Below are 13,649 nucleotides of genomic sequence, written 5' to 3' on the forward strand. Positions count from 1 at the left end.
ACACACACATCTTAAACAAACACACATGCTGCAGAGGTAATAGGAAGTGGCAGACAGGAAAGCAAAAGGCAGCATCTGTTTCCATCTATTCATCTGTTGGCAACGATGATGAGGCTGGAGTCAGGGTGAACATCCTGCATGCCGCTCGCCCTTTTGTCTGGTCTCTCTCTCTCTCTCTCTCTCTCTCTCATACACACACATCATTTCGATCCAGATGTGCAGCCTTGGTGTTGCTCCGTTTAGCATCATCTGTAAAATCACTCACAGTGCTGTGTGTCATGACCCCAGAGACAACCACCATGTAACAATACTGGATGTCTGTTTAGTTCAGTGGAAACAAGCATGTGATGGAGACACTTCATTTGAGCCAGATGTGCATCAGTTGGTTTTCTTTGGGTCGAATCAGAGCATAAAATCAATGAAATAGTTCAACATTTTAAAATATGCTTATTCGCATTCTTGCCGAGAGTTAGATGTTCCGGTTGATACCACTCTCATGCCTGTGCGCCAAATATGAAGCTACAGCTGGTTAGCTGAGCTTGGCATAAATACTGGATAATTCTAGCCTGGCTCTGTCCAAAGGTAACAAAATCTGCCTGCTGTACCAAAGCCCACTAATTTACACAATGAAACAGAAATCAGAGTGCTATTTGCTTCGTCTACTGCGTCTTGTCACAGTAGCCAATAGCGCTGTGTGTTATGTCCCGGGAATACAGCATCCGATGCCGACGGAGAGCAGTTTGAAGACAGGGAATAAAGTACGGAAGTGTTTTTTTTTTTTTGCTGGGTTTGGCTACTGGCACTTCAAGGCTGAGTCAGCTAATGTTAGCTGCATACCCTCTAACATTGATGTTGGCGACAGTTAACTTCAGAGCAGCTGGGGGACAAAGAGGGAAAACCAGACAATATTTTCTCCATAAAACATGATCCAGTTTCACCCAAATCACGGATAAAGTTGTGTTTCTGTACAATAATCAATGAGGCTTCCAGAAACTAATGAATCTTTGCTCTGTGTCACTGGAAGTTGAAGATTGATTGACAGGTGAATGTTATGATATTAGTGGTTGAAATCTGTTAGTTCATACTTATGTAAGCGTGCATCACATTCAGTTTTACAGGAAGAAAAAAATATTGGATTTTGATATATAAATACAGAGAAATAGAGTTTTTGTCTTATTTTTTTGGCATACATTGTTAAATATGGTTACAATATAACTGCGGATGCAATCTTAAAGCGTTAAAATGACATTTTTCATTTCAGATGGACTTTAAGCTAAGTGACTGCTTGTTGTGTAGCTGGCTGTATATACACACTAATGTGGTTGTAAACCTGCCACAGCAGCCTGTCCCTCGTCTTTCTAGATAATAAATGGTGTCATTACCTAATTAGCTGCCAAAATCTGAGGCTACAGTTGTAATACCACCCAACTCTGACCCCTCTGTGTAATGAGGACCCACCCTGCCTGCATGATAGTAAATGGGTGGGCTTGTTTTGTTGTCCAGAGCAGTCTTTCTCACAATTTCAAAGTAAAGGTAGTTTTTCTCTAAATACATCAATAACATTACAATTTAAAATCAGCAGGAAGTTGCAGTTTTTCTTCTTCTTACATTTTTATACATTTTAAATCTGATAGCCATCAAACAGCTTTTTATTCTTTAAACATTACATTGCTTCTAGACGTATCAAATGTCAATCATCAAAAACAAAATCATACAGTAAGACAGGATTTACACAAGTGTCCCAGAGCCTTTAACGTCTTTTACGAAGGACTCGTGTGTGTGTGTGTGTGTGTGTGTGTGTGTGTGTGTGTGTGTGTGTGTGTGTGTGTGTGTGTGTGTGTGTGTGTGTGTGTGTGTGTGTGTGTGTGTGTGTGTCTCTTAGGAAGTGTAAGGCATCATAACCTGTCTCTAATTCCTGTGAAAGATGATTGATAAGTTGTTGGCGCTCAGCTCTGATACCACCCACCTGTGGGAACTCGTTTTTGTGTTCACACACCACACAGACACACACAATGCTGCAGCCTTTCAGCTTTTTTCTGGGAATATTTTAAGTCTGTTGAGAGAAGATTGTTATGACACTGAAAGATCTGGTAAATGTCATATCCTTCACTGTTTAAAAAACTCACACAGGCAGGTCTGTTTGCCTTTGACAGGAGTGAGGAGCATGAGGTCAAGGCAGTGTGTGTTGACTCCTGGTTGATGTTTAATCCAGAGTTTACATTACTGCGCTGGGTGGAGTGCGGTCCCCATACCTGCCATCACAACTGACCAGTACAGGAACAACCTCACCCAACTGATAAACACAGCTGCAAATAGACTGAAACACGGTTGATGAATCTTTAAATCAGAAGTCACACAAATCACAGGTTGACACATGTCTCTATGTTTGGATGGACTGTCAATAGAGTGATATCAAATCACTTTAATTGATATTTGACAAAGAAATGCTGGCTGATATTGAAAAGTTTGATTGAAAACAAATACCAAGCAAGCAACAGATCAGTGTGATCGACCTGAAATACATTCACAATTTTATATGCATTGATTTTTAGTAGTATTTTTATGTTTGTGGGAAATATTTAGACTAAAATAGCGTCCCCACATTAAAGGGCTGGTGCACGTTTTTATATCATCAATTCTACAGAATTCGATTTTTTGCAACACAAATCTTTTCCTTTCTATAAGCCTGATGGTGATGCCTATTTTTCCACTCTATCTGACCTGGCCCTGCCCATCTGGAAAACGACTAAAATAGATGAGTGCACTTCCTCTGTGATGGTAGTGATGTCAGGACAACGGCAGATAAACTGCTCTGATGTCTGATGCCAGTTTTCCAATATGCTTTCATCTCTTGTTTTTCCAACAGATGATGCACCAACGCTTCATCCAAGTGTGCCCACCTCGACCTCCGACCATCGCTCCTCAACGCACATGAGTGTCCGTTCTGAATCAGTGAGTCCTCAGTTGACATTTTGTCATCCAAACTACACTTCCATTTTCCAGTTTCGTGTTGTGCTCAGACAGAAGAATAGGGATTTGTTAAAAAAGCTCAGTACAATTCAATTCAATTCAATTTTATTTGTATAGCGCCAATTCCTAACAGAAGTTATCTCAGGACACTTTTCAAATAAAGCAGGTCTAGACCGAACTCTTTATAACACTCAGTTGTGCTGAAGAGAAGGTGCAGTGCAAATAATCTTCCTGTCAAAGGATATTGCTATACGTTTGTTATTACCTACGTTTATATAGACTCAGAATTCTGATAATAATCATTTAAAAGCCCAAACAGAACCAAAATGCTCCATATAAACACCTAAATCAGAATACACAGGCCCCAACCAACTGAAATTTGGTTGCAGAGGGCTAGTTTAAACCTTTTCATAAAGTGTTTAGAAGAACCTCACAGTGGTGTTAAAGTGAAAGTCACTAAAGTCAGTAGGATTCATCATCTGGGGATCCTGAATGTCTGTCGAAAATTGTGTGCCATTATATCAAGTTGATATTGAGAGATATTACAGGATAAGAGAAACTTTCACCTGCTGGTGGCGCTAGAAAAAAAGCCAGTGCATCACTTAAGTCACTGGGGTTCAACCATTGGGGACTATGAATGTCTGTACAAAATTTTGTGGCAATCCATTCAGTGGTTATTGAGATATTTCACTCGGGACCAAAGTGGACCAACAGACAGACTGACATCATCCCTAGAGCTGTGTTTCTAGCATGGCAAAAAAAATATGAGATCATTTTCCCACAGGCCACATAGTAAGTTTGGAGATGCATCGTATGAAAGAAAGGCGGTTTCATTCCTCTGTGGTTGTCTAATGTCAATTCCAGATTTCAGTCTAATCGAATATTTAAGCCTTCTGAAGCAGGAGGAAAGCATTTACACTAAGTAAAAGTTTAAGTGCAGATTTCTTTAAACCACTTAAAGGCGGCTCTACTCTTACTCAAGTACAATAACAGCAGTCGAGTCATAAATACTGACTCACCAACTTTGATACGACTCTTCAGATTACAAATGACATCAAAGCAAAAGTCTAATAAATCTAATAGAACTACGGATCTTCAAACCCTTGCTCTTATTCACAAAGACTGACAGAACTCAGATGTGGAACAGATGTTCTTTGTTTGGCTCTGGAGCTTTTTGTGTCTGTCCTGTCTCTGACGTCACCACCAGCTCTGTATGTCTGGCTGAGCTGCTTTTGTAAAATATTGATCATCTCTCCGCCCTCCCTGCCGGCGTTCACTTTAATTGACTGGCAGACGAGTGCAGGAATGGAGCCGGAGACATGATTGAAGTGACGGAATAAAACAGAGACAAGAAAAGAACAGAACCTGCTCATCAAGTTCATAAACGTCAAGGCCCGACTCCCTCCCCCTTCCTCTATAAATCACAGTGTCTCATTCCTCTTGTTTATCATCTGCTCTCACACTCCTCACTCTCTCACTGCAGTCTTGTTTTGATCTCACTCCATCCATCCCTGCTTTCTGGGTAATGAGAGACTAAATCTGACAGGACATTTTCAGGGCAACACACTGGAACAATCCACTGCAGAGACAACTGTGTTGAATTATATGATATGGATGGTTGTGTGTATTTAAAGCTGCACTAGGCAGATTGTTTGTGTAAAAGACAGATTTTACCAGCCGGAATTACAGCGTGGTACCACAGTAAAAGGGTCTCATCCGAACTGTTTACCCAAGTGTTTGCTGTCCAGTCAACAAATTAAAGCTCAAAGGATTAGTTCAGCATTTTGCGAAATACTCTTATTTGCTCTTTCTGAGAGTGAGATGAGAAAAACAATATCAGCCTCATGCATATTATATTAAGAGCTGGAGCCAGGATGTGGTTAGCCTAGCTTAGCATAAAGCAGTGAGAAACAGTTAGCCTGGCTCTGTCAGAAATTCAACAAGACTAGCAGAGGTTTTAGCCTACAGTGCTAACGTCAAACATAAAGTACTGCTGGGGCTGACATTAGTTTTTCAGGTAGTGTTTCTATCAGAAATTTGATCTGCTGATGGCGCTAGATGAAAATTAAGGATTCAAATTCATCCTGTCCGCACAAAATCTTATGGCAATCCATCCAATGTTGACATATTTAACTCCAGACAGTGGCTGCCATCCATAGAGCCATGCCGCTAGCATGGCAAAAAATATGGCAGCACTAATTAACATGACATATCTTGTTTAACCCTAATTGAATCCTCAAATGAGATTATTTTAAAAATCACAACATATCACCCTGTTTACAGAATCGCAATATATAGCAATGTACTGAATTATAATCTCTGTATCAAGTTACTTATCGTATCCCCAGGTTCTGGCCCTACTCGATACTCTTACTCTCAATAAAAGGCCCTTATTCATTGCAATTAGTCAAAATGCCATGAAATCATTGTGTTCTCCCTCCATGCTTGAAACATTTTAAAAACACTGTCCTTATTAGGATGCGTAACACTATTACCTTCACTTTAAATTACATGGATTGTTTATAGCATTATCATTGTTCCAGTGGCAGGTGGAATCATTGAGTTGTTGTTAAAGGTCAACCCTAAAACACTGCAGCATTGTTGAAAACATTTCTATTTTAGTTGTTATTTTTGCATTACATCACCTCAAGGTATTGCCAGAGCAACTGTAATGGAGTTTGACAATAGGAAATGTTTTGGAACCTGCAAACAGAAATATAAAATGTCAGTGTTTGGTGTCAGCCGCTCAAAACCAAAGACCTGCTGAACAGTAGAGTCTTGATGTATTTTGGTCTCAAGACATGTCAGGGAACACTATCACAGGAGAAAAAATGTAAAACAGACATTGTAGACACGTCTCTCTCACGACAGGGAAAAACTATTGATTGTCAATCCATCCTGAAATCATGTTCTTTCATCCCTTCCCACAAAGGGCGGCTTTCCTATGACTGGAAAAGCTTGTCCCTGTTATGTTATTGCTCTCTCCACCTACATTAATTAAATGCAATTGTTGTGATTGGAAAAAGTTATTAGAGTTGCCGCTAGCAACTGAGAAATAAACAAACGAACCTGATCTCTGTGATTGTTTTAAAACCCATGCGGAATTTAGGAAAACTTCCAACAACCACTAACCAATAACGAAAAAATCAATAATATAACTGCTGGATTGCACTGAAGATCAGAGACCAGAAACTTTTTAGTTCACATACCAAATTACATTTAAATTACATTTCAGCGATCTCATATAAGTATTTTCATTCAACATTTTGTAGTATTTTGATAGCATTTGATAGTATGTGTTTTAAAATGAATTTACTTATAATATTTCAGAGGTTCCTCCGTGTACCACTAGAGGCAGCTCGCATACCGCCAGTGATACATGTACCATAGTTTGAGAATCAGTGTCTAAGACTAAGACATACAGTGTTTACCGGCTGAATGTAACGATTGCTAAGAAGAACACCTCTCAAGGTGTTTGTGTGTGTGCAGTGGACTCACCTCAGTGTGTGTTTGAATGAGTGCTGAACATGAATGACCTTCCTCCTCAGGGTGAACAAACAAATCTCAGTGCTGATGACAGCATTCCCATTTTACTGACAGTTGTGGTGCTGATGGCTAAAGAATAGAGACTGTGCTATGTTATCATGCGGTGTAACTATTTACAATAGAAAGTATTCCTGGTATCTCCAACATTTAAATTGCTATCCAAAAGATAGTTTGTTGGGCTTGGCTGCTTTGCTACAAAGTGAATGAAGTGGAATAGAAAGTTTAATTGAGCCATTTATTAATATATAGCAACAGAATAAAGGGGATATAAGATCCTTGTTGTATCTCTTTTGTGTTTTTGTGCCTTACACAAGACATAAGTTACAGAAATGGTTAAGGTTTTCTGTTGATTAAGTTTTAGTAGGTGTGTGTGCTTTCCTTTGTACGATCAGTCACTGTGGCTAGTATTTCTCATGCTTACACTATCATACACACTATTTATGCTCTAAAAGATACTATCCCCTCTTGTGGCCCAAAGATTCTTGAAAAAGCTTTCTGTCACAGCGTCTTTAGGACAGTACGTGTGTAAAGTTTCAATTGCTTATAGAAATGCTGCTGATTTGAACTTTAAATTTACTGAAAATCTAATTATAAATCTGTTACGTTTTTCAGGATCGGTGATGTCTTTTCTTGTCTGTGGGGTTCACACACTCCAACCAGGTGATTCCTGAATGTAGGTTGTGGCTAACGTTTTAAGACTAATTAAGGCAAATGTGAAGTTACCAGGAGATTTCTCCTTGTCCGCTAAAGGCTCGCCACTTCCACACAGTTTCAGCTAACAAGCGAACCAACAATGTGCCAGACCAGTCTGTCCATCAACACAGACAGATCAAACTGATATCAACTCTCCATTACGTTCCCAGTAAAGCAACATACAAGCCGACCGTCCAAATGTTGAATAACACAGCAATACTAAATACTAATTTGTAAGGCCTTACTGACTGTAACTGAAAAAGGTAATCACATTACTGTAATACATTACTGCTCAACACTAGTCATCCCATTTTGATTTGAATGCTGATTAACACTGATTGGTGAACAAAAATACACAACATTGCCTTTTTCAAATGGAGCCCTTTCTGCCATACAGTGAGAAAAACGAGACGAAAATACAAATCTCTCATGTAAAATAACCAAAATCTGTTCTATGTTTGTCAGACATAGTGTGTTCATGTACTGTACGACCCATCATGTTTAAACAGACATCCTAGCCCACCAGCACTGTCTGATTTGTCAGATACACATCATGGGTTTTAATCAATTTCATATCATGATCTGTATGCCTCTTCCTCACTCCTTAAAAGCTCTCTTACTTTCTTATTTTCTACTGGTCTCTTACATGCATGCTTATGCATTTTGACTTGCTCATAACTGTCACCACATTTTGATTCTCTAAGTAAAATGAATGATTATTCATTATCAATATTCATTCCATGCTTACTGGCCTCATCAGCTCCTGCCTTAATGCAGGTTGACATAGCAGAACAGCAGCTCTGGCCCTACAAGCTGTTTCTGCTTCATTATTTATGATCTGAGTCTCTTACTCAGTTGTCAGTTTTGGTAGATTTTATAGAGGATGTGGATTTAGACACATTCTGCCTTGGGGTAAAGAACCTGTCTAAATAAATAATATTGCTGACAAGCTCTATAAATCACGAGTTAAGTGACTTATTACTCAGGGGTCAGCGCTCTACGTAAGCTATGACAAAAGGGTAATGATGGAAGTGGATCTAATATGCCATGGTCACTGCACAGTGCTGCTGTAGCATGTGATGGAGGTCCTGCAGACAGCTTTTGTCTAGATGATGTCAGCCATAGGGATGGCAATGGCAGCTGCTCAGTCAGGCCATTACTTTTCCTCAAAGTGAAATAACCACTGGGTGAATGGTCATGAACGTTAGGCGATCCCCTGACTTTTCCTCTAGTGCCACCAGCAGGATGACATAATTGGTTTAGAGTGAAATGCTTTGTCAACTATTGGACAAATTGGAGACATTTGTAACAGATATTCATGTTCCCCTGGGGATGAATTATTGCGTTGCATCATAAAGTAAACATTGTAATTTGGCCAGTACAACTGCAAAACTAATGAAATTCCTCTCAGTCTTAGTTGTACTTTATATTTAGAGGCAGTTAGCAAATGTTAGTATCATGCTAAAATGGTTAGCATTGTCATTGTGAGCATTTTAGCATGACCACCTGTACCACAATGAGCATTACAGCGTCACAAAGCTGATAGCAAGACTGCACTTCTTAATCATTACCTATTTAATAAGGAATTTGATCTACTGTCCGCCATTTTGTTTGAGGGTTGGAATTCTGGCAGGGTTCCCACGCATTCTGGAAATCTCGGAATCCCGGCAATTTAGAGACTAGTTTTGCAGTCATGGAAACGCCTGAAAATTTTAGCCTATGTTGTGGCTAAATTGATACAATTAGAGGAAAAGAATAGTCAATTCAAAAAGCGGAAAAATTGGCTGTGGTAGGAACAGGCAAGAGTGAGCTAAAACACTTGGAAAATGTCCTGAAAAACTATTTCTTACAACAGTGGGAACCCTGTCTGGGTGTGAAATTTAATGAAAAAAAGTTCGATTATGTTATTTTCGTTGGCACCTGTCCCGCACCGCACTGACACACACCTCCCAGTTGGAAAGCCTCTTAGACAAACCTGGCAGCGCTTGTGGGAATCCTGCACCTTTTCAAATGTGAACTGCTTTTTCATTTCTATTTAAAATCACAAGTACTTAAATGTACGTAACATAATTCAAATGCAAATTTCCAAGTAAAATTTTTTAAGTCTAGGTTGAAGATTGTCATCCAATTTTAAATGCTTGAATTTGAAATTCACAATGAATTTTATTATAATTAAAGAAGGGGTATAGCTAGGTTTTTATAGTTTAGTTTTAATTGAAATCTTGCAACAATTAGTTTTTAAAACAAAATTTCCTTACATTTTAATCTAACTTTGTCTTATATAACAGACACACATATGACTTTATTTTGATGTAATTATTTCAGTTGAATATTGTCAGTCCTGGACTTCCGTAGCCTGGATCAAATGATCTGAAAGATGATTTTGTTGCCTGTCTACTACACAGGTAGTTGACCAACAGGACAATCCCCCAAACGCTAGCTGTACTTCTTTAAGATGAGAGGAGCCATTTAAGGACAGAGCAGGAACCAGAGGTGTGTGTTTCACTCTTATCATAGTGGCTGATCTCTGGCTGGCAAAAGCTGCTGAAACCATAACACATAATGCCAACCAGGCAATGGAAAATATACATTTACTGTCATAATAGATTCTGACTGAATCTTCCTTATCTTCTCTTCTCTTTTAACTGTGGACCAACTACTGATGAGGTGTTTTAAATATCCAGCAACAAAAATTAAGCTACATCTGTCAGCAGCTGTGTGACCGATGGGTGTCCCTGAGTGTTGGCAACACACACACACACACAGCTTAAAAGGGCAAATGAATGCACTGCTGCGTCTTTCTCGCTTTATCTGTTTACTTTAAATCTCACATTCGAGGATTATCAACTGTCTTGTGAGAGTGTGAGTTTACAACATCAAATGTCCCTCCGCCCACATCTCCCGTCAGATCTGTTACGACAGGAACAGAGGGTTAACCAGGTGACGTGGGGGAGTAGAGACGGAGCACTGAAAGGCTCGGCCCCCAGAATGTCCCTCGTTTTATTTTGAGGTTTTAATTAATCCCGATGATGAAACACTTGTATTGTTTTTAAAAATAATGCCAATGACACCAGCTGTGTGTGTAATTTGCAGGACACACAAACCCCTGGAGCAACCGTCTCACCCCAGATCACAACACACACACACACACACACACACACACACACACAGTCCTGTCTGTCTGCGAGCTCATCAGGGATTAACGCAACGCACAATTGCACGTGCACGCACGCATACACACTATCCTGTTTTATCCAAGCTGGACAGCTGTTTGTGTATTCATCTCCTCAGCCTGAAGCACTCAGGGAAACTGATTTATTTAGTTTTCTGTGTAAAGCCTGTTTGTTGTGTTGTTCTTCTGTTTTTCATCATGAGGTTTTCGGTTCATTCTATGTAACAATGTTGCATCATTCTCACGCTTCCTTGCCTCTGTAATCACCCAGACACACATAAAAGCACACATACATAAATACTGGTCTGTCTGTACACACACACACACACACACACACACACACACACACACACACACACACACACACACACACACAAACACAAACACAAACACACACACATTGGTATAAAGACATAAAACACTGACAGAACAGAGGAAGATGACAGTTGATCTGAATCGTTAAATGTGTAATGTTCAAAAGCTGTCTGCATTGGAGTAGTCTGAATTAATTTTATTATTAAGAAAATGAAATGATAACTGCACCCACTGTCCATACACACGCAGGAGGACAGCCAAGAACAGGCACTGCCGTGGGCACGAACCTCAAAGATCTCTCTTTCTCCCTCCGGTTCTCCAGGGAAGTTCCAGCGGGTGAAGATGCGACACAGAGCCCTGCGTGGGCCTGCTGGAGGCTGGATACAGGATTTGGGTTAGGCTCAGGGGAGCTGAGAGCCAGCCCTGGGCATGGAGAGTGTGCTGGAGGTATTTTGTTCATTCAGAAAAACAGAGCTTTATTATTTTATTTTGTGAATGCAATACGCTGCTGTAGTGGCTGACTGTGGACATTAGGAGCTCATAAAGACAGTCACAAGCTGCAAATTACAGTCCCTCCAGGAAGCTGCGACGTTGTGATCACAACAATTAACGCAATTCAAGCAGTCCCTGTGAATTCTGCATGACCTTGCAATTTTAGCCAATCAACGCAACTTTTCCACAAATTTTACAAATGATTGCTATCCCCCACGCAAAACGTTGAACCATACGCAGAGGTGGGAGGAACAGGAGCACAAGTGCTTTGTTAATATGCTTAAGTAGTTTTTTTATTGTATCTGTACTTTACATGAGCACTTACTGCTTACTTTTAATCTCTACATTTTAACACAAGTACTTTTATACTTTGAGTACATTTTAGAGCCTGTATGTTGTAAAGGCATGTACATAAGCTGCTGGCTAGGACGTATTACCTCTCAACCGATATTCAAACACACAAACACACACACGTCCCCGCAGCATGTGTTTCCAGGTCTGGTTATATAAACTGCACTGTTTTTGGTTGAAAGATGTGAGCATCTGCTGCTAACTGGCCCTTATACCACCTCACACTGTTTCTGGCAAACACAACGCCAGGGGGTCCAACACACACACACACACACACACACACACACACACACACACACACACACACACACACACACACACACAAAATACTCTAACAGGGTTGCATAACCTGACCATATCGTTCTCTCTTCCTGTCTATTAATCTCTGTTTGTCTCAGTCTTTCTCTTTCTCTCTCTCTCTTTCACACACACACAGACACACACACACACACACATACACACACACACACAGAGAGAGAGAGACTGTTGAAAGTATCCCCTGCAACCTACATGTCAAGTTACATAAATTCTAGTGTTGTGAGTAAAATGGATGGTCTCACACTACCTATGCCAAGCATGGCACCAGGAGGTCAAACACACATAAACACCCCACGTAACTAGCAGCCAATAAGTAATAGTTAAGCCTTTTATACCTGTTATATTGTACAATAGTTTGTTTTGTTTGAGATACTACATACTGAGCATCAAAGTGTCCTTGAGCAAGATACTGAACCCCAGTTGCCTCTGATACTCCTATCAGTGCATGAATGTGTGTGAATTGGATTAGTTTCTGTTTCTGATGGGCAGTTGGCACTTTGCGTGGCAACCTCTGCCATCAGTGTGTTTGTGTTTAATTGTCTAAAACAGATTTGTGGAGTATTTCTATTAGCATTTTAACCTAAACCTGTAGTTCACTGTGGTACCTTCAAGAGAGAAAATAAATTTATTCCCCATGATATTTAAATAATGGTCATTTTGACATTACAGGTCTCTAGGGGGTTGTGGAGCTGATAAGAAGAAAAGAAGTGCGAGGAAAACAGAAAGAAAGCGGGGAGGAGAATGAAGAGCCTGTTGATATCAAATGAACCTGACAGTGTAACTGAACCACAATCTGCCACCAAAGACGCAGGAGAAAGTAGGTGTCGACTGCCAGCGTGGATCACTCAGACATCCATACATCTGCATCAATCCTAGATGGATGGGTTCGCTCGTCAGTACAGCAGATACAGCTACTGATCAATTCAACAAGCGGTGAAGAAGAACCTGGACTGATTTAAGAGCCAGTCTGTGTAGGAATGAAACGGATTGTATCAGATGACAGCAGGCATATTGAGTGACACATTTACATGAGACATACATCAGCAGGTTGACAGCCGACTGAGCTGTGAGACGGTCCCTCCGGGAAAACATCTAACCTGCATGTGACAGTGTAAAAGTTTGAGTCAGTCAGTCTGGATGTGGACTCTCAGGTATTTGCTGTGTTAGTGCTGTAGCTACTTAAAGCACATCACAAACTATTCATTATAACTATTATTCATTTAAAACGCTCTTTTAAAAGGAAAATGCAACAGCGTAGATGTAGCCTAAATATGTAGAAGATAGTATCGCTGTCCCGTCTGAGTCACCGACACTGAAATGTAAGTCTTACTGCATCTTTCAGGAATATGCTTCCCAGGAATTCCCCCACTGATGTGTTATAATGCTCCGGTTCTGTTTGGTAAACAGTTCAGCTGCTTTAATCTCTTACTTTTCAACTAACACTTCGACTGCTTTCAGTGGCTACACCTCAACTAACAGTTCCACTGCTTTCATCTTTCATTCTTTAACTGAGGGCTCGCCTGCTTTCACTGACACTGACACAACACTTTCAACTCCTTCACTTCAACTGAATAACAGTAATAACAGTTTCCCTTATTGTTTTTCATCAACTCAACTTTAACCTCAAATTCTAGCCCTATTTTGTTTCAACTCTAAAACTTCCGCAGTGAGTAAATATAAATGCAGACTTCTCTAGTTCTTGCTGCATCTTTGAGGAGAGTACCTCTCCTCCCGTTTGTATTTTTCTACTTACTCGCTCACACTTTCCAGGTTTTTCCCCACTGATGCTCAT

Source organism: Dicentrarchus labrax, unplaced genomic scaffold (assembly GCF_905237075.1).
Source record: "Dicentrarchus labrax unplaced genomic scaffold, dlabrax2021, whole genome shotgun sequence".
Taxonomy (NCBI): domain Eukaryota; kingdom Metazoa; phylum Chordata; class Actinopteri; family Moronidae; genus Dicentrarchus; species Dicentrarchus labrax.